Source organism: Ovis canadensis, chromosome 2 (genome assembly GCF_042477335.2).
Source record: "Ovis canadensis isolate MfBH-ARS-UI-01 breed Bighorn chromosome 2, ARS-UI_OviCan_v2, whole genome shotgun sequence".
NCBI lineage: Eukaryota > Metazoa > Chordata > Mammalia > Artiodactyla > Bovidae > Ovis > Ovis canadensis.
Window position 1 is genome coordinate 88,248,440 of NC_091246.1, and position 24,177 is coordinate 88,272,616.

General features: G+C 39.9%; 1 protein-coding gene and 1 pseudogene across 2 annotated transcripts in view; one reads left to right on the forward strand and one right to left on the reverse strand.

Moving 5' to 3' along the window:
* Window positions 1–836: 836 nt before the first annotated feature.
* The window catches only part of DENND4C (DENN domain containing 4C), a 112,769-nt gene continuing 89,428 nt past the window's right edge, over window positions 837–24,177 (forward strand). For both annotated transcript variants that reach the window (XM_069576643.1, XM_069576644.1), the window contains exon 1: window positions 837–1,739. The gene's annotated coding sequence lies outside the window, so the exon portion shown is untranslated. The remainder of the gene's footprint in view (window positions 1,740–24,177) is intronic.
* Window positions 20,392–20,642, reverse strand: LOC138931492 (cytochrome c oxidase subunit 6B1 pseudogene; annotated as a pseudogene).

Here is a 24,177-nt window from a genome sequence, read left to right on the forward strand (position 1 = left end):
GCCAGGCCCTTGGCAGTGAAAGCATGGATTTCCTAACCACAGATCCACCAGGTAAGTCCCTATTATGGAAGGACAAGAAGTTCACAAATTAATTCTGAAGTATTAGTTTCTTTGTAAACTTTTGACCAGATAGTCACTGTCAATGACTGGTTACCACTAGGCTGAAAATGACTCCAACCTAGTATTAAATAAGACATTTTTATTGCTGTGCATTTCTACTGAATCAACTCTTTACTGCTAACATGGTCACGGAGATAGTTTCTGCACCCCATATAGGCAATAAAAGTTGGAAATAAATTTTCAACAGGGCCCTCATGACCAAAGTTTAATCTCATACTTTTCATTAAAAAAAAGTAAAAAACAGATTTAATAAGGAGAAAGTAATTTTCAGGAAAATGATCACTGTGTGTGTGAATACTTATTAGAGATGCACAAATCTTGTCAATTAATTCTGACCTGCCACGGAATCTACGAAGTCACTCGCCATTTTTTTTTTTTTTTGGTCCAGAAGGTGAAAATGTTCTAATTTGTTTTAAACCATTTGCTTCTTCCTGAATAACTAGCTGCTATTTTTTCATGTATATATAATTGCATATATATAATTATTTCAGGACGTAGTCTAAAACATCTAATTTGTATTAAGGGAACTGATCATGCATGCAGCCGTATATTATATAAGGAGGCTACACTTTAAGGAGGCAGGAGCGGGCTGATTATTTTAATGAGAGATTTCCAAGTTCCGAGTTCTCATCCCCAAATCTCAGTCAAAGCAGCGACACCAAGCGTGATCTAAGACTCTCCAGGGGCGCTGCAGCCGGGAAGGGCTTCCGGAAGCCACAGTAGGTGGGGCTCTCTCCTGTCGGGGAGGCCCCCAGTCATACGTGGGAATTCCAACTCCCACCCCGAGAAGGAAGCTTCTTGTCCAGGGACCCGTATCCCTTTCGACAGTGTTCTCAGTGACTTTGAGCGACTTGGCGTCACTTTCTCCGCCTATGAAAAGCCCGAAAGGAGCAGCCGCCACCTGCCCGAGGCCAAGGAAATAAAGCCACACCAAACTGCAAGTCTGAGCCCCGCAGGAAGGGTTGCAAAGCGGTGTCTTGAGCCTCTTCTCCCCGACTAGTTTCTGCTCGGGATCCGCAGGACGGACGCGGAGGAGGTGCTCTCTCAGGGTGGCGGCACCGGGACAGGGCACCCCGCGGGGGTCGCGGATAGCGAGGCGAGGAGGGAGCGGTGGCCTTGCGGCCTCGGCCCTCTCCGGGGGCGGGGCTCAGGCGCTGCCCCGCCCCCCGCGCCCTCTTTTCTCCACCCCTCCCCCACGCCCTTTTCTACCGCCCCCGCAGTAGGAAAGGGAGCGGGAGTTCGGGGAAGGAAAGTGCTGTTCTATGGAAAGGGGCGGAAGGAGGCGGAGGAAAAAAGAAAAAGAGAACAGAAACATGGCCGTCAGCTGTCGGGACGGCGGTGCAGAGCGCAGCTCCTAGGCAACCCGCCGCTAGCACGGCCGGCCTCCGGTGAGCCGAGGCGCCGGCGCGAGCTCGCGCTCCCGGCCGTTACCCCTCGCTGCAGGAGGCGCCCCTGGAGACCCAGCCCGGGAGCCGGCGCAGGCGCAGACCAGGCGGCGGTGGCCGCGGGAGCCAGTCCCCCGCCCTGCTCTGCCGAGAGAGACCAGGCCCGAAGCCGGCGCTTTCATGCCCCAGGAAGGGGCTGTGCCCGGGTGGCGCTGAAGGAAGATCGGGCAGCAGGTGAGTGTGCGGCAGAGGACCTTTGGCGGAGGAACCCTGCGCCGCGCCTCGGCCGGCCCGAGCTTCCGGGCCGGGCGGGCGCTGGGCAGGTAGCGACTGGGAGGGCTGAGTTCCGACGGCCGGCCTGCGGGGGGTCGCCCGGGAGGCGGAGAGTGGAGGGGGCTGGCATTCCTGGCCTAGTTTCTCTGCGGTTTGCGGGGGCGGGGAGTCCCCAGGAGCCTGCGGGGTATGATGCCGGGAGAGGCCCCGCCGGGAAGGGCCTCCCCGCGCAGCCGCCCGGGCTTCGGAGAGCCACTGCTGTGGAAGGAAGCGCGAGGGGGTCTGGGCCCTGGGGACCGCCAAGGGGACCCCGCGTGGGTGGGGATGGGGGGAAGGGGCGAGGACGAGGGTTCTCGAAGGCTTTGGGGCGGAGTGGGTGAAGAGCCGAGATCGGGGGTCTGGAGAGGGGTTTGGCGCCAGGGCGGGGGGAGAGCTCGGGACCTGGGCAGGTGTCGCCAGTGAATTGAGGACATCTCCTCCGCCTTAGCGTGGCGGATCCTCAGGGCTTCTTTGTTGGCGGTGACTTTTAGGAAAGTGACTAAACACAAATAAAACCAACTAATGAGCCCCTGATGCTGACTCTTGTAAAGAGCTGTGACTTTTCTACATTAAAGATGCTATCGTCTGTCTGCCCTCCCATTCTCCCGGTTTTCTGCTTCATAGACATTTCCCTCTGAAAGATGGTGCCTCGTCAGGATAAATAAATGACCCAATTTTTAAACAGTCCCCCCCCCCCCATTACCTGTTTGTTTAACACTGGAAAATTTAGGTCAGTTACCGAAGTTACTTGTGCAAACGCGAGGAAGAGTCATCTCCAGTAATAAGCCCTCAGCTGTCTGTGTGTTTTGCTTCTGAGAAATTGTCAAGCCTTGTAGTTGGGTAATTGATTTACTGAACCCGCTTAATTGTGTGGGAACTCGCGTTAGACCCTCTAATTTAAGGTAGGGGTAGGTTTTCCCTTCCGGTCTCTTGGTTTAGAAGATGAAAGGTGTGAGAGAATGTTAGTGCTAAGGCGCTAAGTTTTCAATAAATGTTACATTTGAGGTGATCATGTGTATTAAGCTTTCCGAAATTGAGAGAATTGTATGATTTTTATGTGTTCACGTGACACGAGCAAAACTGAAGGAAGACTTCATCTCAGCACTGAAGGATACCTATTCTTTTATCAGTATTACCATGACAAAAAAAAAACCAACCTTCGCTTTTATTTTTCGCCCTGTATTACTGTTGAAAATTTGATAAACTGCTTCTTAGTGTGAGACTGGAATTCAGAACTGAACTTAGATTTGTATTCATGAGGTTAATCTGCTTCTCATTTAAACTTGCTTTGACTCGTTTTTCTAGTAATGTCAAACTCGATCCACACTTTCCCCTCACTGGTATCTCCTGTGGCCATTTTGCCGAATAGTTGATTAGGATTATATTATTTACCGACAATGTGGCAGTTCACTTTGTCCGTAGTACCTCACTCACTTTAGTGTTTAGACTTGCATGATGGAAAAGCTATGATGTTAGAAATTTTGATGTTGTAAGGTGGGAGTCATTTACTAGTGTGTAATTTGTAAATGAGTGCATTATGTTGCTGAGAGTAAATATAGTATTTTGTAGTTTAAACTTGAGCTTTCAGCTGGGGAAATTGGCAGTAGAGTTGGTGTGTGGAGACTGATTTTAAAACACAACATGTTTTAAATTACAAGGGACTGCAGTGGTGTGTGTAAGCTGTAACAATTCATAGTGCCAGATTTGGAAGGTTATTTAGTTGAGGCAGCTCTGTAAGGAAACATGTTAAGTATCTGCAATAAAAGCTAGTTTGTAGCTATAGACAAGAGATTTTGCATGGTAAATAATAACCCAAGGAGGCATCTTTCCTCTGTCAATTGAGACCAAAACATTTCATGTTTTCACTGGAGTTTCCTGCTAAGACAGATACTGATTTTGCATTGAGTTTGCTGCTCAGTTTGAAAGTTAGGTTTCAGTCTTATTCTTGCAACTTAAATACAGGTTGTAAAGTAAAAAAAGAAAGCTGCTGAGTTAGGGGCAGGTTGTCTCATTTCGTCTTTTTGATTTGCAGATGGAATTTGTTTTAATTTGTATTTCCAATATAATTATTTTCTGAAACTTAGATATTAAGGGTAAATAAGCTTTTATAGTACATGAATTAAAATTTTGACTTGTGTATGCTGGTACCACAAGTTTTAAAATTGTCAGTTTGACATACTTGCAGTAATAGGACACCTTGTTGGAACTGGAGAATCATTTGAAAGAATTAAAACTTGGGGAATGAGTTTGTATAGTATAGCTGGTATAAAATGGTAAGTCTGTAGCATCAGATTGTAGGAAATTCCAAAATCCAGTAACTTTGTATTTGAAATTTAAAACTTAAATTTTAATTAATAGATTGATTTATTTAGTGTTGGGGGAAATTAGGTAGTGTTTAGTTTTTAAACTTAAAATTTTTTCTAAATTTATGTCAGTATGTAATACATATGAGTAAGTAAATGTAATAGAATTCTCTTTGTGTGGTATTTGAAAACTAACATGGTGCTACATATTGCTATATTTTATGGTTTTGTGTAGTAGTAGTCCAAAGTTTACTATCAGTTTACTGTGATAACAGTTTACTGGTTAAAAGCAGTAGTCTGTCTTTTTAATATTTTAGTAATTCCACGTTTTGAGTCTTAAAATAATGCTATAATGAAATCTTTTTGCTAGTATGATGGTCCAACCTACATTAAACTTTTGAAAATGTAATCATTCTCTGTACTACCTTTGCAGTGGATCGTGAGGGCTCTTACAATACAGTATTTGATTGAGGAATGAAAGCAAGGTGAAAACTGTAGATGTGCATCTGTGACTTGACTTCATTGGGTAGAGATCAAAATATAACTTCACAAGTCTCTGTTACTGATTTGCTGCAAGTTTTTCAATATAATAAAATTCTTAACTCTTATAGTAATATTGTGGGGCATAAATATTTCTAACTGGACCCCATTTCAGCCAAATTTAACATTTGCAAATACATGTTTATAATCATTTGACTTACAGAATAGTTATTTTATGTTTTTTGTTTTTAATCTTTGAAATATTTTAAAGGATTCTTTGACTCTCATTTATCATTGTGTATGTGTGGTTCCTTTGTCTCTTAATTTAGGGATGCCTAGATTCTGAAAGCATAAATGTTAGGAGTCTCTGTTTAATTGTAGAAACAAGTCTCTATTAAATAGGTACTGTGCTATCTGCTAGGGATAAAAAGATGAATAACATACAGTCTGCCTGTTAAAGTCTAGCAGGATAAACATCCTAGTCTTGTAGACAAGCATCCACATCATGACAAACCTAGAATAGAGCAAACGGTGCTGTTGTAGCAGAAAGAAATACCTAGGTGCTTTTGGTGTGGATTAAATATAGTTTACATAGAAGACATTTGACTTAAAACTGAAAGATGTGAGAGGCACAAAGTAATGAAAGAATGTGATGGGCTTTATTAAAATGCAAGTAATTTAGTTTTGGGGCACAGGTAATTTTGAAGGGAAGTGGGGAGTAATCTAGAGGAGTAAATAGGGACTATGTCATGAAGAATCTTAAAAGTCAGATAGGAGATTAAGACCATAGACACTGTAGGGAACAGGGAGTCATTTAATGATATTAAGGTGTTCAGTATCTGGCTCAGTAGTGAAGGATGCATTTGGGAAAGCAGCTTGAGTGAGGCTGCACATTCATCAGCTAGAAGCTCTTGTAGGCATCTTGTAGGCATCTGCACGAGAATTGAGAACACCAGTGGTAGGGATGAAAGAAAGTGGGTAGAACTGAAAACTGTGCAGACATTTTCCTCTGCTTGAAAAGCCCTACCTCTGTACTTGCCTTCTGGACACCTGTCACACCAGCCTACTTTTAGATTCCTTCCCTCAGAGCCTTTGTATGTACTGTTCCATTTACCTGTTACTTTTCCGAGAGGTCTTTTCCATTTCTTTTCCTTTCTTTTTATTTGGCCACGCAGCATGGCTTGTGGGATATTAGTTCCCTGATCCGGAGAAGGCAATGGCACCCCACTCCAGTACACTTGCCTGGAAAATCCCATGGACGGAGGAGCCTGGTAGGCTGCAGTCCATGGGGTCACTGAGAGTTGGACACGACTCAGTGACTTCCCTTTCACTTTTCACTTTCATGCATTGGAGAAGGAAATGGCAACCCACTTCAGTGTTCTTGCCTGGAGAATCCCAGGGACGGGGGAGCTTGGTGGGCTGCCGTCTGTGGGGTCGCACAGACATAGAGTCTGACACGACTGAAGCGACTTAGCAGCAGCAGTTCCCTGATCAGGCATTGAATCTGGGCTCACGGCAGTGAAAGCGCTCAGTCTTAACCACTGGACTGCCAGGGCATTCTCCTGAAAGGTCTTTTCTGATTACACTGTCTAGTTAGATCAAGAGAGATCAGTTATTATCTTAGCACCTTGTTATTTTATTCTGTAGAGGTCAGTTTTTCTTCCTTCCCCCCTCCCTCCCTTGCTATTAGTCCCTCTTACTAGTTTGGAGGTTATGTGCAGTCTGATTCCTTTCTTTTTTATTTTATTTTTTTAAAAACTGTGGGTCTGTTTCTGGTCTTTTCTGTTCCTTTGGTCTAAATGTCTATCATTATGCCAATACTGTATTGTCTTCATTGCTGTTTCTTTATAGCAAATCTTGCAATCAGTTAGTATTTATTTTTTTACCTTTTTTTTTCTTATCAAAATTGTTTTGGTTGCTTATATCCTTAGCATTTTCTTATAAGTTGTAGAATAAACTTGTCACTGTCTACTGGTACTTTAATATGGCATAACTTTTCTTTATTTAAATATCTTTAGTTTTTTTGTGTTTTATGATTTTCATTTTATAGGTCATGCTCATATTTTGTTCAATTTATCCCCAGGTATTTCTTGTTTTTTGATACTATTGTCAATGATACTGTATTTTAAAATTTCTTTTTCCAGTAGTTTGATAGTATATAAAAATGCAATATAAAGTTAACTTTGTAGTCTGTCTTACTAAATTAGCTTAAAATTTTTTTTTTTGATTCATTTTTGGCTATGTTGGGTCTTTGTTGCTTTGCGGGGGCTTTTCTCTAATTGCTGTGAGTGGGGGCTTGCTGCTCAGTGTGTTGTGTGGGCTTCTCACTGTGGTGGCTTCTCTTGTTGTGGAGCACAGGCTCTAGGCACATGGGCTTCAGTAGTTGGCAGCACACAGGCTCAGTAGTCGTGGCTTGATGACCCTAGAGTGCACAGGCTTCGGTGGTTGTCACGCATGGGCTTAGTTGCTCGGAGGCAGGTGGAATCTTCCTGGACGAGGGATTGAACCCATGTCCCCTGCGTTGGCGGGCAGATTCTCATCCATTGCACTACCAGGGAAGTCCGTAAATTAACTTTTTAGTTCCAGTAGCTTTTGTGTGTATTCCTTAGGCTTTTCTTTTCTTAAAATAATGTTACTTATTTCATTTTTGGCTATACTGGGTCTTCATTGTTGCACGGGCTTTCCTCCCATTGCAGAGAGTGGGGGCTACTCTTTGTTGCAGTGCGTGGCTTCTCTTGTTGTGGAGCAGGGGCCCTAGGGCATGTGGGTTTCAGCAGTTTCAGTTCCCAGGCTCGAGAGCACAGGCTCAATAGTTATGGTGCACAGGCTTAGTTGCTCCATGGCATGTGAGATCTTCCTGGATCAGGGATCGAACCTGTGTCTCCTGCATTGGCAGGCAGATTCTTTACCACTGAGCCACCAGGGAAGCCCCCTTAGGATTTTCTTAGTACAGAATCATAATGTCTGCAGAGAAAACCAGTTTTGCTTCTTCATTTCCAATCAGTATTCCTTTAGCTTTCTCTTGCCTTATTGTACTAGCTAAATTAGTGATGTTCACTAGAAATAATGTAAGCCATGAGTATAATTTTAAGTTTTCTAGTAGCTCCACACTAAGAAGTAACAAAAACTGTCATTAAATTTAATAACATTCCACTGTGTCCAGAATGTTAACATGTGTAGTAGTTTCCCTAGAGTAGCCATAACAAATAACCACAAACCATGTGATTTAATTAGCAGGTTTATTCTTTCACAGTTTTGGAAAATCTTAAGTCTAAAATCAAGGTGTTAGCAGGAACATGCTCCCTCTCAAGACTCAAGAAAGAATCCTTCCTTGCCTTTTACTACTTTGGTGGTTGTTGGCAAGTCATAGATATTGGACTGTTTGGATTTTCTGTTCTTATGTCAATTTTGTAATTTCTGTCTTTAAAAAATTGTCCTTTTCATCTATGTTGTTGAATTTATTGGCATGAAAGTGTTTATATCTTTTGTTATTTTTTAAATGTCTAATGATGTGCTTTCATTGTAATGATCATTTCTCATTGGTAATTTTTGCTTCCTGATTTTTTCCTAATTTAGAGGCATTGATATCTATTGCTTGTCCATTTTCAATTTTATGGATTTCTCCTCTTTTTATTTTTTCCTCTACATACTCTTGATTTGATTTGCTTTTCTTTTTCTAGCATCCTAAGGTGGACACTTAGATTACTGATTGAAAACTTTTCCTCTTTTCTAATATAATTAGTAAAATAGGTAAAATTTAGAAAATTTTTCTTTTTATTTTTAATTAAAAATTTTATTCATTTATTTACTTATTTTTTGCTCTGCTGGGTCTTTGTTGCTGTGCATGGGTTTTCTCTAGCTTCGACAAGTGGGGGCTGTCCTGTAGTTCGGTGCACAGGCTTCTCATTGCAGTGGCTTCTCTTGTGGAGCTTGAGCTCTAGGGTTTGGGAGATTCTGTAGTGGCAGCTCACAGGCTCAGAGTGCAGGCTCAGGGGTTGTGGCACACGGGGCTTAGTTCCTCTGTGACTTGTGGGATCTTCCCAAATCAGAGATGGAACCCATGTCCCCTACATTGGCAGGTGGATTTTTAACCATTGGACCACCAGAGAAGTCCAAGAATTTCCGTTTAAACACTGCTTTAGCTGCATCTCACAAATTGATTTCTATTATTTTCATTTGGGCTTCCCTGGTGGTGCTAGTGGTAAAGAATCTGCCTGCCAGTTCAGGAGACACAAGGGATGTGGGTTCAATCCCTGGGTTGGGAAGAGCTCCTGGAGTAGGAAATGGTACCCCATTCCAGTATTCTTGCCTGGAAAATAGCATAGGCAGATAGCCTGGCAGGCTACAGTCTATACAGCTACAAAGAGTCAAACACAGCTAAGGGACTGAATACACATACATTTTCATTCAGTTCAAAATACTTTCTATTTTCTCTTACAGTTTCTTTTTTGATTCATCGATTTATTGATGACGTAGAAGACTGTTGTTTAGTTTTGAAATTTAATTCCATGTTCTGTGTGTTTTATATGGGCTGCCCTGGTGGCTCAGCAGCAAAGAACCTGCCCGCAATGCAGGAGATATGGGTTCAATTCCTGGGTCAGGAAGACCCCTGGAGGAGGAAATGGCAACCCACCTCAGTATTCTCCCTTGGAAGTTTCATGGACAGAGGAGCTACAGTCCATTAAGTCACAAAGAGTTGGACACGACTGAGCAATGACAGTGACTCTGTATGTTTTATAATATTTTCAGATTTATCCAGGCTGTTTTATGGACCAGCATATGGTTTATCTTAGTGAATGTTCTGTATGTACTTGAAGCGATTTTGGATTTTGCTGTTGTTGGAGTATTCTATAAATACTAATTGTGTGAAGTTAAGTTGATAGTGTTCTTCATATTTAAGTATCCTTCTGATTTTTTGTGTACCTGTTGTATGAATTACTGAATGAGGAATGTTGAATCCTCTTTAATTATGAATCTGTTTATTTCTTCTTTAATTTCTGTTAGTTTTTGCTCGATGTACTTTAATGCTCTCTTGGGAGACATGTACATGTTTAGGATTGTTATGTCTTGATGATTTAACTTGTAGTGTTATTATGAAATGTTTCTTTTTATCTCTGCTCCCAAGTCTGCCTGTTATTAGTATGGCCACTCTGGCTTTCTTGTGATTAAAATGTACATGATATGTATTTTTGCATCCTTGAAAAAATACTTTATTTTTAAGAACAGTTTTACATTTACAGAGAGTTCTCTATATCCCAGACCCAGTTTCCTAACATCTTATACTAGTATTTGTTACAATTAAATGAACCAGTATTGACACATTATTATTAACTAAAGTCTCTAGTTTATTCAGATTTCCCGTTTTTAACTAATGTCCTTTTTTCTGTTCGAGAATCCCGCCCAAATACAGCTTTGTTAGATTTAGCTGTGTCTCCAGACTACTTTTGAGCGTAGCAGTTTCTTAGATTTTCCCTGTTGTTGATGGCTATGACAAATTTGCCAAGTACTGGTCAAACATTTTGTAGGATGTCCCTCTATTGGAATTGTTCTGATTTATTTTTTTCAAGGTTAGATTGAGGTTATATGTTTTTGTGAGGAAGGTTGCAGAGATAAAGCCCTATTACAGCATCTCAAGAGTACATATTATCAACATGACTTCTTTCATTTTTTAGAGTTAACTTTTTTTTTTAATATTTTTATTTATTTATTGATTTGGCTGTGCTGGTCTTAATTGTAGCACATGGACTTTGGTCTTCACTGCAGCGTGCATGATCTTTTAGCTGTGGCACACGAACTCTTGGTTGCTGCATGAGGAATCTAGTTTCCTGACCAGCCACTGAACCTGGGCCCCCTGCACTGGGAGCGTGGGGTCTCTCTCTCAGCCACTGGACTGTCCGGGAAGCACCTTGACGTGTGATTTTGATGTCGGTCATGACTACTTGGCTGATGTAGTGTTTGTCATGTTCTCCACTGTAAAGTTAGTCTCTTCCCCACTTCCATTCTGTACTCTTTGAAGAAGTCGCTTAGCTCCTCCCACACATAAGGAGTAGAGGATTACTCACTCTTTGAGGACAGTATTTGCTCGAGTTATTTAGAATTTTTTGCATTGAGAGAGTAGTCTCTTTTCCTTCATTTATTTATTCATACCAATTTGCATCAGGATGGACTTATAGATACTTATTTTATACTTTGGGTTATCATGCAGTCTTACCTTATTTGCTCAAATTGTTCTGACCTTGGCAATTGGGAGCTCTCTTCGTTGACTTTAGTTGACTCCTATGACACACACCCTTAAGTGTCGGTTTGCTGTTGCTCTTGTCTGTTTATATGTTTGTTAATTCTGGCGCTAAAAAAATGCTCCAGGTTCATTTTGGAACTTTGTTCCAGGTTTACTGGAACTTTGCTCCAGGTTTGCTTGTTTTTTAGTTTTTTCTCAAAAATTTTCAACTGAAATATAATTGATTTGTAGTGTTGTATTTGTCCTCGGTGTAGAGCAAAATGATTCAGTAGTGTGTGTGTATACACTGTATACATTCATACATATATATAGTCTTTTTCAGATTCTTTTATATAGGTTTTTACAAAATATTGATTATAGTTCCTTGTGCTATACAGTAGATCCGTGTTGGTTATCTATTTTATATATTGTTGTATATAAAGTCCTTTATTTTATATTTAGTAATGTGTATATATCGGGGCTTCCCTCGTAGCTCAGATGGTAAAGAATCTGCTGCAGTGTGTTTGATCCCTGGGTCAGGAATAGCCCCTGGAGAAGGGAATGGCTACCCACTCCAGTATTCTTGCCTAAAGAATTCCATAGACAGGGAGCCCTGGTGAGCTACAGATCATGGGGTTGCAAAGAACTGGACACAACTGAGTGACTAACACTTCATTTCACTTGAATTCAGTGTATATATGCTACTCCCAAACTCTAATGTATCCCTCCACCCGCTCTGCCACCTTTGGTAACCATAAGTTTATTTTCTGTGTCTGTGCAGGCTCATTCTGTGTAGAGGTTTCCTCTGCTTTATGAAAGTAGAGTGTTCCTATGAAACCTTTCAGAAACCAGTATGGTGTAAAACAAAGAAACAGTTACCTTAGGACACATCTTGCTAACGGTTGTGCACAATAAATTTAGATGAAGCACAGATGCTTTTAGACACAGTTCAAAGCTGTGTCAGCTTGATGCTGATATGCTGAGTGTAGTTACTGGGGAGGAAGTTTGGTTAGGCTTTTCTCCCCTCCTCTGCTTGGGGTGCCTGCTGCCTTTAAAACTGCTTGCTGCAAAACAAATGCCATCCTATTTTTGCTTTTCACCTCTTTCCATAAAAGTGTGTGGTTTTTTTTTATTCAGATTTCTTTTGGATTAGCAAAAACCAGGTGCTTATATAGGTCTTTTGTAAAAGTGAAGTGGCATAAAGCAAACTTTTGAAAAGCAAGGGATACCTGTGTTTCCTGTTCCGATCATATAATCAATCATTTCTTCAAGAAGCCTTGGCTCCTTCTATTGGAAAATAGCATTAGAAATCAAGATCTAGGTGCTAGGTGTGGGTGTCCTTACTTCTAGGTCTTCTTAGTTGATTGAGTAAGGAAATATACTTGTGTATATTAACCTATTATATACCTATGTCTGTAACTCTACCTATATGTCACAATCTGTATTTATATTAAACTAGATGAGTTCATAGTGAGCTCCAACTTTAATCCACTCTCAGTAAATTTCTCCTTAGTGAAAAAATGTGGCTCCCACCATCTATCATCCAGTTATGTAATTGTTCAGTACCAGTATACATGTATACCAGTATCAGAACTGTTAACTCATAGCCCTGTGTGAAACCGTTTTATCAGCTAGAGTGCCTGTTTGCAGTTCCTGTTGCTTTTAGTTTTAAAGACTGTACTCATTTCTAAAGTTACTTTGTCTAGCATCTTGCCCTCCACACCCCCCAGCCCTAACCCCTTCAGTGAAATTGTTACATACATTTGTAATGTTCTCATGACCTACTCCATATTCCTTCAGAGTATCCCATGAGGTCCTCACTGGATTTAATAATTTTGCATACATTAAAATTCACTCTCTGTGCTCTAAAGTTTTGTGAATTTTGACAAATGCTTAATGTCAGTATCTACCGTTACCGTATCAGATTGAGTAGTTTTACATCTGTAAGAATCCCACACTTCAGCTCTTCAGCCCTCTTTGTCAAAACCCCACAGCCCTGGAAACCACTGATCTCTTTACTGTTTCTGTAGTTTTGACTTTTCCAGAGTGTCATGTAAAAAGGATCATATAAAAAACAGCCTTTTCAGACTGGCTTCTTTCCCTTTGCAATACGCATTTAAGGTTCCTCCAAGTCTTTTTATGGCCTGATAGCTCATTTATCATTGAATGTATTAGGTTTTTGTTTGATTTGTTTTTAATCTATTCACCTATTGAAGGACTTTTTCTTGGCTTCTAGTTTTTGGTGATTATGACTAAAGCTGCTGTCAACATCGTATGTAGGTTTTATATGGATGTATGTTTTTAAATCAGTTGCTTAAGTACCTAGGAGTGTGATTGCTGGTACAATCACACTCCTTACAAGGAGCTTACAAAGATTAGCTTATGTCTAGCTTTGTAAGAAACTATTTAACTGTCTTTCAGAGTGGCTGTTCCATTTTACTTTCCCATGAGCAATGATTGGGAGTTTCTGTTCGACATCCTTTTCAGCATTCAGTATTGTCAATTTAAAAAAAAGTGTTAGCCGTTTAAATGAAATGAAAGTGAAAGTGAAAGTCGCTCAGTCATTTGCGACTCCATGGACTGTAGCCTGCCAGGCTCCTTTGTCCATGGAATTATTCAGGCAAGAATACTTTAATGGGTAGCCTTTCCCTTCTCCTAGGAATCTTCCCAACCCAGGGATTGAACCCAGGTCTCTTTCACTGCAGGCAGTTTCTTTACTGTCTGAGCCACCGGGAAAGCCCATTTTAATAGGTCTGTATTATTGCATCTCATTATTTCAGCTTGCATTTCTCTAATGACTAAACATGTTGAGCATTTTTTCATATACATATTTGCTGTGTGTATGTGTCCTTTGATAACGTGTGTGTGCCGATCTTTCACCCATTTCCTAATTGGATTGTCTGTTTTCTTACTGTTGAGTTCTCTGTGTTTTTGCTGTATTTTGGATAGTAGCTCTTTATCAGATATGTCTTTTGCAAATATTTTATCTCACTCTGTGGCTTGTCTTTTCATTCTCTCTGTCTCTAGCTGAGCACAGGTTTTTAGTAAAGTCTACCGTATCTGTTTTTTTCTTGGGTTGTGCTTTTGGTGTTGTATCTAAAAATTCATTGCCAAACCTGAGATCACATAGAGACTTTTGCCTGTATTTTCTTCTACAAGTTTTATAGTATTGCATTTTATATTTGGTCTGTGATTCATTTTGAATTATTCTTATAGAAAGTATAAGGTCTCAGTCTTGTTGCATATGGAAATCTAACTTTTCCACTTGTACTTGTTGAAGCTGTCTTTTCTCCTTTGAATTGTCTTTGCTCCTTTGTCCAGTCAGTCATTTTTTAATGGTATTTTTAATGCATTGGTGTCTTTGTATTTAAAGCATATTTCCTGTAGATAGCTTAGAGTTGAGTCTTACATTTTTATATCTGGTCTAATAATTTCTGCCTTTACTTAGGAGTGTTTAGACCACTTGATAATTTGCTTTTCAAAATAGGCTTTATTGAGATAGAACTTATACACCATAAAATTCACCTATTTAAAAGGTTCAATTCAGTTGTTCTAGACTATTTAGAGTTTTACAGCCATTGGCATAATCTTATTTAGAGCATTTTCACCATGTTAGAAAGAAATCTTTGTCCATTCATGGTCACTATCCAGCCCTCCTCTCTCCCCTGCCAGCCCTAGGCAACCACTAATCTATTTTTTGTCTCTGTAGATTTGCCTATTCTAAACATTTTCTAAAAATAAAGTCATACAGTATGTGATTTTTTTATGACTGGCTTCATTACAGGGTAATATTTTTGAAGTTCATGTTGTTATATATATATCAGTATTTCCTTTAAAAAAAAATCGTGGTGAGACTTTCCTGGTGATCCAGGGGCTGAGACTCCAGGCTCCCAGTACAGAAGGCTCAGGTTCAATCCCTGGTCCAGGGAACTAGATCCCAACGTGTCACAGCTGAAAAAAAAGATCCTGGGCCACACAACTAAAGATTCTGCATGCCACAGGGAAGAGCAGAGGTACCGAGTGCCACAACCAAGACTTGACGTGGCCAAATTAGTAAATAAATAAGTAACAATATTTTCTCAGAAATTATTTTAAAATTGTGTCATAGCTCCTATAGTGTAAAATTCATCATATCAACAACTTAAAAATCTATTAATACAATGCAGTGGCATTTACTGCATTCTCAGTGGTACGCAGCTGTTATCACCGTCCAGTTCCAGAGTGTTTTTATCACTCTGAGAGGAAGCCCTTTTCCCTTTAAGCAGTCACGCCCCATTCCCTTTCCCCCTCCCTCCTCTTCCTGACAACCGCTGGTCTTGCTTTCTCTGTAGATTTGCTTGTTCTGGATATTTATTGTAAGTGGAATAGTACAATGCCTGACTTCCATGTCTGCGCTTCTTTCACTTAGCATAATGCCTTCTAGATTAATCCATGTCACAGCATGAATCATTAATACTTCATTCCTTGTATGGCTGAATAGTACTCCTTTGCATGGAAATTCCACATCATGACTTGATGGACATTTGGGTTGTTTCTACATTTTGGCTGTTTTGAGTAGTGTTGCAATGCATATTTGTATCCAAGTTTTTATATGGACTTTTTTTCAGATTTATTTGTATTTTTTGGAATTGAGGTATAGATGATGTCTAAGTTTCAGGTGTACAGTGTAGTGATTCACAATTTTTAAAAGTTATCCTCCATTTATAGTTATAAAATACTGGCTATGTTCCCTGGACTGTGTAGCATATCCTTGTAGCATATTTATTTCATACATAGTAGCTTGTACCTTTTAATCCCCAACCCCTATCTTGTCCCTCCCCTCTTCCCTCTTCCTGTTGGTCACAGCTAGTTCTCTCCATCTGTGAGTCTGCTTCTCTTTTATTACATTCACTAGCTTGTTTTATTTTTTAGATTTTGCATATCATACCACACAGAGTTTGTCTTTATCTAACTTGTTTCACTAAACCTAATATCCTGAAGTCCATCCCCATTGTTGCAAATGGCGAAACTTCATTCTTCTTACATAGTTAAGGAGCATTAACTACTTTTGTAGTAGTATTAACTACATTTTGTGTATGTATACACGTATCATCCGTTGATGGACATTTAGGTTGCTTCCATATCTTGGCTATCAAAAATAATATGGCTGAAAACATTGGGGTGCATATATCTTTTCAAATTAGGGTTTTCCTTTTTCCCCCCCAAGTATTTGCCTGGCAGTGGAATTGCTGGGTTATATGGTAGTTCTATTTTAGCTTTTTGAGGAACTGCCATACTGTTTTCCACAGTGGAGGCACCAATTTACACTGCCACCAACAGTGCAATTCCTTGTTTTCACATCCTTACCAGCACTTGTTATTTGTGTTCTTTTTGAAGCTAGCCATTCCGACAGGTGTGAGGTCATATCTCATTGTGGTTTTGATTTGCATTTCTCTGATGACTAACATTGTTGAGCATCCTTTCAAGTATTATGGACATACATTTTCATTTGTCTTGGTGTAGACTGCTTAGATTTAGTGAAATTATTGATATGGTTGGGTTTGCATGTATTATCTTGCTATGTTTTTAATGTCCTGTTATTTGTTTCTTTTTGGATTGAGTCTAGTATAGTGTTCCATTTATCATGACATTGATTTATTAACTATACATCCTGTTTTTTTTTTAAGTAGTTGGCTTAAAATTTATTACATGCATCTTTAGCTTTCAGTAGTTTACCTTCAAACAGTATTATACTACTTCATATACAACCTAGGACTTTTAATTTCATATATTTCATTCTCTTCCATTCTTCTTCTTCATCAAAAGAGGAAGGAAAAACCCTTGTTGGGTTTTTCAGTTCAGTTCAGTCGCTCAGTCGTGTCTGACTCTTTGCAACCCCATGAATCGCAGCACGCCAGGCCTCCCTGTCCATCACCATCTTCCGGAGTTCACTCAGACTCACGTCCATCAAGTCCGTGATGCCATCCAGCCATCTCATCCTCTGTCGTCCCCTTCTCCTCCTGCCCCCAATCTCTCCCAGCATCAGAGTCTTTTCCAATGACTCAACTCTTCTCATGAGGTGGCCAAAGTACTGGAGCTTCAGCTTTAGCATCATTCCTTCCAAAGAAATCCCAGGGTTGATCTCCTTCAGAATGGACTGGTTGGATCTCCTTGCAGTCCAAGGGACTCTCAAGAGTCTTCTCCAACACCACAGTTCAAAGGCATCAATTCTTCGGCGCTCAGCCTTCTTCACAGTCCAACTCTCACATCCATACATGACCACAGGAAAAACCATAGCCTTGACTAGGCGGACCTTAGTCGTCAAAGTAATGTCTCTGCTTTTGAATATACTCTCTAGGTTGGTCATAACTTTTCTTCCAAGGAGTAAGCGTCTTTTAATTTCCTGGCTGCAGTCACCATCTGCAGTGATTTTGGAGCCCCCCAAAATAAAGTCTGACACTCTTTCTACTGTTTCCCCATCTGTTTGCCATGAAGTGATGGGGCCAGATGCCATGATCTTCGTTTTCTGAATGTTGACCTTTAAGCCAACTTGAAAAAGAAAACTCTCTTCTTTGTTGGGTTTTTAGGAGTATGAAATGAGGTAATGCATGTAAGATATTTTAGAGTATAGCTCATGCTTTTATTTATTTTGAGAATAATAGAAGAAGATGACTGACTTCATATGAAGTTCTTGAATCTGCAGATTGTAAGTTTCTCTTCTAGTTTGCCTCAACCTCCCATTTCCATGATCACACCCAAAGTTATTGGTTCTCAGTTCTGACTGTATATTACGGTTAACTGGGCATCTTAAAAATTTTTGATGTGAGTGTGGCACCCTCAGAAATTCTTATTTCCTTGGTCTGATTTTTTTTTTAAGTATTCTAGCAGACTCCAGTGTATAGTTAGAATAGAGAACCATTGCCCTAGACTTAATCTTCATGGTGTATAACTTAAAATATTTTCAGCATCTAATTCTGACTTCTGTTTCTCTTTTGCTAGCTTGTACTTTAATACCCTGTTTTGATATTTCTTTGGAGAAGGAAATGGCAACCCACTCCAGTATTCTTCCCTGGAAAATCCCATGGACGAAGGAGCCTGGCAGACTACAGTCCATGGGGTCGCAAAGAGTCGGACACGACTGAGCGACTTCACTTTGATGTTTCTTGGATTCTATCCAGACCACCAGGCCATTGTTCAGACCACTTTTTCACTGTCCCTCATCCCCCTGATAAACAGTAACTTGTTTCCTTACCCAATTACACTGATTCATTGAAAAAATAGAAAAGTTAATGCCTACTAATGTTCTGTACTATTTTGTGGGGTCAAGTTACCATCTCTTGTTTCTTGCTTCCTTCACTGTAATTAGGGTAAAACTTCAGCACCGATAAAACACAGTTCTTTGCAAACCTTGTGTTCCCTTAAACCTGAGCAGCAGAGTGTGACTAGAGAAAACAAACAACAGTGCTGTCTCTCTCTAAACTTACGGCCACAAATGCCACCAGCGTTAGGTAGCCATTTACGCTTCTGCTTGCATCACTAAACAGAGCACTTAACCTCTTTTTTCCCTTTACTGTTCTCTCTCTCTCTGCTGCGTTCTTCATCTCTGCTGCATCTCCTCACCTGTTTAAGGATTTAGCTTCTACTGCTACCTTTTGTCTCCCTTGCATCATCCTTCTTTCCTTCTGAATCATATTTGCAAGCATATAAACATGCTGTAACATCTCAAATCTGTCTCTCTGTCACATATACACACACCCCTTTTTGTTCATTTATAGCAAAATGTGTTGAAAAGACTTGGTCGTATCGTCTCTATTTTCTTTCTTTGCATTTTCTCTCCAGCTTGCTTGAGGCTGACTCTTCTCCGTCTTCACCAACTAAACCCCCTAAGGTCAGTGTTCTCAGTCTTAAAGCTACTCTGCCTCATCAACATTTGACACGATTGATCAGTCACTGTTTGTGGAATAATCTCACTTGGTTTTCTGGATGCCATATCATCCTGATTCTTTTCTGATTTATGGCAGTTCCTTCTCAGTCAATTGTGTTTTCTAGCTTCTTTTCCCTCACCTCAAAAGTTGGAATGCCCTAGGCTTAGGCCTTATACCTTTACTACATCAGTATAGACATCTTACTTAGTACTGTGATTGTTAGTGTCATCAGTTCGCTGCTGACTGTAGCCTTGACATTTTTATCAAACTCCACACTGTGTTGGACTGCCTTCTCTCTTTGTATGTTTTCGTAGGCATCTGAAACTTAACTTCTCTGATACAGAATTTGGGTTTCTTTACTCAAACTTACTCCTTTTTCAGACTCTCAGTATCTGGCATCAACCATCCACCACTCAGTTAGGCCACAAGCTTGTCCTTGGTTTCTGTTTTGCCTCTCACCTCCAGTTCATCAGTAGCAGTTTCACCTTTAAATTGTATCTCAAATCCTGCCATTTCTTATCACTCCTTTCCATAATATAAGTCATTATTATCTCTTTCTGGACTGCTGAAGTTACCTTCTAACTACTTTCCCTGCTTCTGCTCTATTCTCCCTCTGTGTAGAGCAGCTGCTGTGATTTTTTAAAAGGACATAAATAATAGCACATCACCCTCATCTGGACACTGCTAGTCGCTTCCCAGCACACTTAGAGTAAAATCTAAAGGCTTTACCTAGGGTGCTGTATGATTTCCCCTTTCACTGACCTCCTCTTTCAGTACTCCCTAAGTTCTAGAGCCATCTCCTTCTTGCTTTTCTCAAAGATCAAGGTATTCACCTGCTCTCAGGCTTTTATTTTTTATTTCTTTTTCCTTGGAGTGTTTTCTATCATCATATGATTTACTCTTTCCTAGTACTTCAACCTTTGCTCAGATTTTACTTCCTTACTTCTTCAAAGAGATCTTCCTTGATTGTACTATAAAAAGCACTTCAATATAAGCACTTCATATAAACACTTCAATATAATTTTCTTACTCTATTTTGCTTTATTTTTTATTCATAGCATGTTTGCTTTCTGAAATTATTTATAAGTCTATGCTGTTTACTGAATATTTCCCAGCTGTAATGTAAGCGCCATAAAGATGTGGCCTTTTGTATTTTCAGTGCTTTAATTCCCCTCATTTAGAACAAGGACTGAGACTCAGTCATAGTTTGTTAATATACCAGCAGTGATTGTTTGGCAAACATAAAAGCTCCTTCCCGTTAGCCACAAAATTGTAAAGTAATTATGAATAATCTTAACAAACAATCTGGAGGACATGGATGGAGAAAATCATGAGACTTTACTTAACAGGCTTAACAGGAACAAAAAAAGAGCTGAATAAAAAGGAAAGCCATACCATACTCACTTGACTGAAGAACTTAATGTAAGGATGCTTATTTTCCTTAAATCTGAGTTTTAGACCTGTTTCTAACAAAGATCTCTACTTTGTTCCTCCCCAAACTTCAGAAGCTTGGATGAATAAACCTGGAATTTTTTTTTTTTTTTCACTTTTCCAATGAGTATTTATTCTTACTTAAGCCATGATTCAGGATCCCAGGGTGAGTATCACCCCAGGTGCCCCTTCATTGCCCTGAGAAAGGGGGAGGACAGAAGAGGTGAGGAGGAGCCAGTTCAGATCTTCCCAGGAAACGTTCCTTTTGCCTGGCTATCGTCCCAGGCTGACAGCCAGGATATAGGGTGGAGGGACTTGTACACACACCGATATCATTCACACAAGGGGGCATCACCCGCTTTAGCAGGCATTGCCTTCTCATAGCTGTGGAAGTCCAGTTCTGCCAGCAGTTCCTGGTCTGATTCTGGTTGGAGAAGTGGCTGTTAAAAGGAGCAGGATGGTAGTTTTTGATTTTGATGTTTTCTGCCATAGTGCTGGCTCCTAAAGATACCCCTGACGCCACAATGTGATCCTCACCAAAGTTGCCAGTCAAGTTTTTAAAATGGAAAAGTTTTAAAAAAAGGTGAAGAGGGAGTTTATCTACCAGATCAAAAAACATGCAGAACTGTTACAATTAACTGTGGGTGGTACTAGGTTGGAAGTTGGCTAATGAAACAAAATAGAAGTTAGGTTTTTTTTTAAGGATTATATGGAATTTTAGTATATATGATTTTATTATTTAGTAAATAGATAAAAGTGAGAAAAGAATGTAAGTTAACCTTTCCATTATAAGTAGGTGACAGGACTATAAACTCTGTAGAGCATTTGTAAAACTGTGATACCCTGTAGATATATTGCAGGTGTGTGGAGCTCTTACAGTTTGGGATTTAATTAACTAAGCCTTTAGGTCATCTTCTGTTTCATAAACTATTTCCCTCACTCCTTGACAACTTTAATTTTTTGATCTGATAGTGTGTTTACCTCTCTTAATTTGTTATTATTTCCACTGTGTATTTAATAGTCAAATGAACTTAATAGAATTTTTTGTAAGCTATCATTAACTAGACTGCGAGTGAGACTGAAATGCATTAAGCATATATGTTTTGCTGCTTTGTGAAACCTATTGCCGTTCTTTTTTAAAATTTATACATTTGGCTGTTTTGAGGCTTGATTGCAGCACACAGGCTCAGTTGCCCTGTGGCATGTGGAGTTTTCCCAGACCAAGGATTGAACCCATGTCTGCTGCATTGGCAGGAGAATTCTTAACCCCTAGACCACCAGGGAAATTCGTATCTATCTTTTTGAATCAGTGCTTTTGTTTTCTTCCAATAAATACCTGGGAGTAGAATTGCTGGATTGTTATGATAGTTTTATTTAAGTCTTTAATGCATTTTGAACTTATTTTTGTGCATGCTGTGAGAAAGTAGTTCAGTTTGTTTCTTTTGCATGTAACTTTGTAGTTTCCCAGTGCCATTTATTGAAGAGGCTGTGTTTTCTCCACTGTATATTCTTGACCGCTTTGTCATAGATTAATTGCCCATGAAAATAGATTAGTTTTGGCCTACTTCCGTCTATTTCATTGATCTGTATATCTGTGCTTGTGCCAGTGCCATGCTGTTCCATCACTGTAGCTTTGCAGTGTAGTTTGAAATCAGCTCATGTGGTACCTTCAGCTTTGTCCTCCTTTCTCAAGATTGTTTTGGCTATTTGGATTTTTTTCTGTTTCCATACAAATTTTAGAATTATTTGTTCTAGTTCTGTGAAGTTTGCCATTGATATTTTGATAGAGACTAGCATGAATCTCTAGATTGCCTTGGATAGTACAGCATTAGTTCATCTAGTCCATGAGCATGGAATATCTTTCCATCTGTTTGTTTTGTCTTCAGTTTCTTTCATCAGTTTTCCAAATACAGATCTTACATTTCCTTAGTTGGATTTATTCCTAGATATTTGTTTTTGATGCAACTGTAAATATGTTCTTAATTTCTCTTTCTAATCGATAGTTATTAATGTATAGAAATGCAACAGTTTCTGTATATTTATTCTGTATTCTGCAGTCTTGCCAAATTCCGAGTCCTCGTTGCTTTTTTGTTTGGCTGTGCTGGGTCTTTGTTGCTTTGCGGGCTTTTCTCTAGTTGTGGAGAGTAGGGGCTACTCTTCATTGCAGTGTGTGGGCTTCTCATTGCAGTGGCTTCTCTTGCTGCAGAGCAAGGATTCTAGGGTGCTTGGGCCTCGGTAGTTGCTGCATGTGGGCTCAGTAGTTGTCATTCCTGGATTCTTGACCACAGGCTTAATCGTTGTGGCAAATGCGTTTAGTTGTCCCAAGGCATGTGGGATCTCTCTGGACCAGGGATTGAACCCAGGACTCCTGCACTGGCGGGTGAATTCTTTACCACTGAGCAACCAGGGAAGTGCCCCTGCCCCATCCCTTTGTTTTTTTCTTTTTTAGCCACACTGTGTGGCTTGTGGGATCTTAGTTCCCCAACCAGGGAAACAATTGAACCCATGTCCTCAGCCTTGAAAGGGTGGAGTTCTAACCACTGGACCACCAGGGAATCCCTCTTTAGGATTTTCTATGTATAGTAGCATGTCTTCTGCAAACAGTGAGTTTTATTTCTTCCTTTCGAAATTGGATTTCCCTTCTGTTTCTCTGATTTGCTCTGACTGGAACTTTCAATACTGTGTTTAATAAAAATGGTAAGAGGTGGACATCCTTGTCTTTTTCCTGATCTTAGAGGAAACACTCTCAGCTTTTCACTATTGAGTATGATTTGTTGATGTGGTGTATTATGCTGAGTGGTTTGTGTATCTTGAACCATCCTTGCATCCCAGGAATAAATCCCACTTGATTATGAGGTATGATCCATTTAATGTATTGTTGAATTTGGTTTGCTGATATTTTGTTGAGGATTTTTACATCTGTGTTTATCAGTGATATTGGCTGCCCTGTATTTGTGTGTGTGTGTGTGTGTGTGTGTGTGTGTGTGTGTGTGTGATACTTCCTGGTTTTGGTGTGGGGTGATTCTGGCCTCGTAGAACGAGTTTGGAAGTGCTTATTCTTCTGCAGTTCTTTGGAATAGTTTGAGAAGGTGAATTTGTCCATTTCTTCTAGGTTGTCCATTTTATTGTCATATAATTATTCATAGTAATCTCTCATGATAATTTGTATTTCTGTGGTGTGGGTTGTAATGTCTTCCTTTCATTTTCAATGTTATTTATTTGGGCCCTTTTTTTTCATGATGTGTCTGGCTAAATGTTTATCATCAGTTCTGGTTATCTTTTCAAAGTATCAGTTCTTAGTTTCACTGATCTTTTCTATTTTTTTTTTTTATAGCCTCTATTTCATTTCTTCTCTGATCTTTATAATTTCTTTTCTTCTACTAACTTTGGGTTTGATTGCTCTTCTTTTTCTCATTCTTTTATTTATTTATTTTTCTCCCCCCCCCCCCCCCCGATTCCTTTAGCTATAAGTTTAGGTTATTTACTTGAGATTTTTCTTGTTTTCTGAGGTAGGTTTGTGTCTCTGTAAGCTTCCTTCTTAGAACTGCTTTTCCTACATTATCACAGATTTTTGATTGCTATATTTTAATTTCTTCTTTTTGACATCATATATATTTTTTTGTTTTCTGTATCCCTTAACAACTTACTGCAGATGTAGACAATTTTACTACATTGGTCTTTTAACCTTCCTACTAGCTTTGTAAGTAGTTGATTTATTACCTTTATATTTGCCTTTATCAATGAGATTTTTCCTTTTGTAACATTTATTTTTCTAGTTGTAACCTTTTATTTTCCACATTAGAGAAGTCTCTTGAACATTTCTTGTAAAAATACTGGGTCTTGAGCCCTTGGTGAAAGTAGCTGGGTCCTGAGGCAGATGGGGTGGGTGTCTAAGCCGGCTGGGCCGCAGGTTGGTGGGGCCTGGGTAGCCGCATGGCTTGAGGTGTCCCAGTACTGGCACTGACAGACTGGTGAGCTGGGACAGGTCCCAGTGCTAATAAGTTAGAAGACTCCAAAATGACATT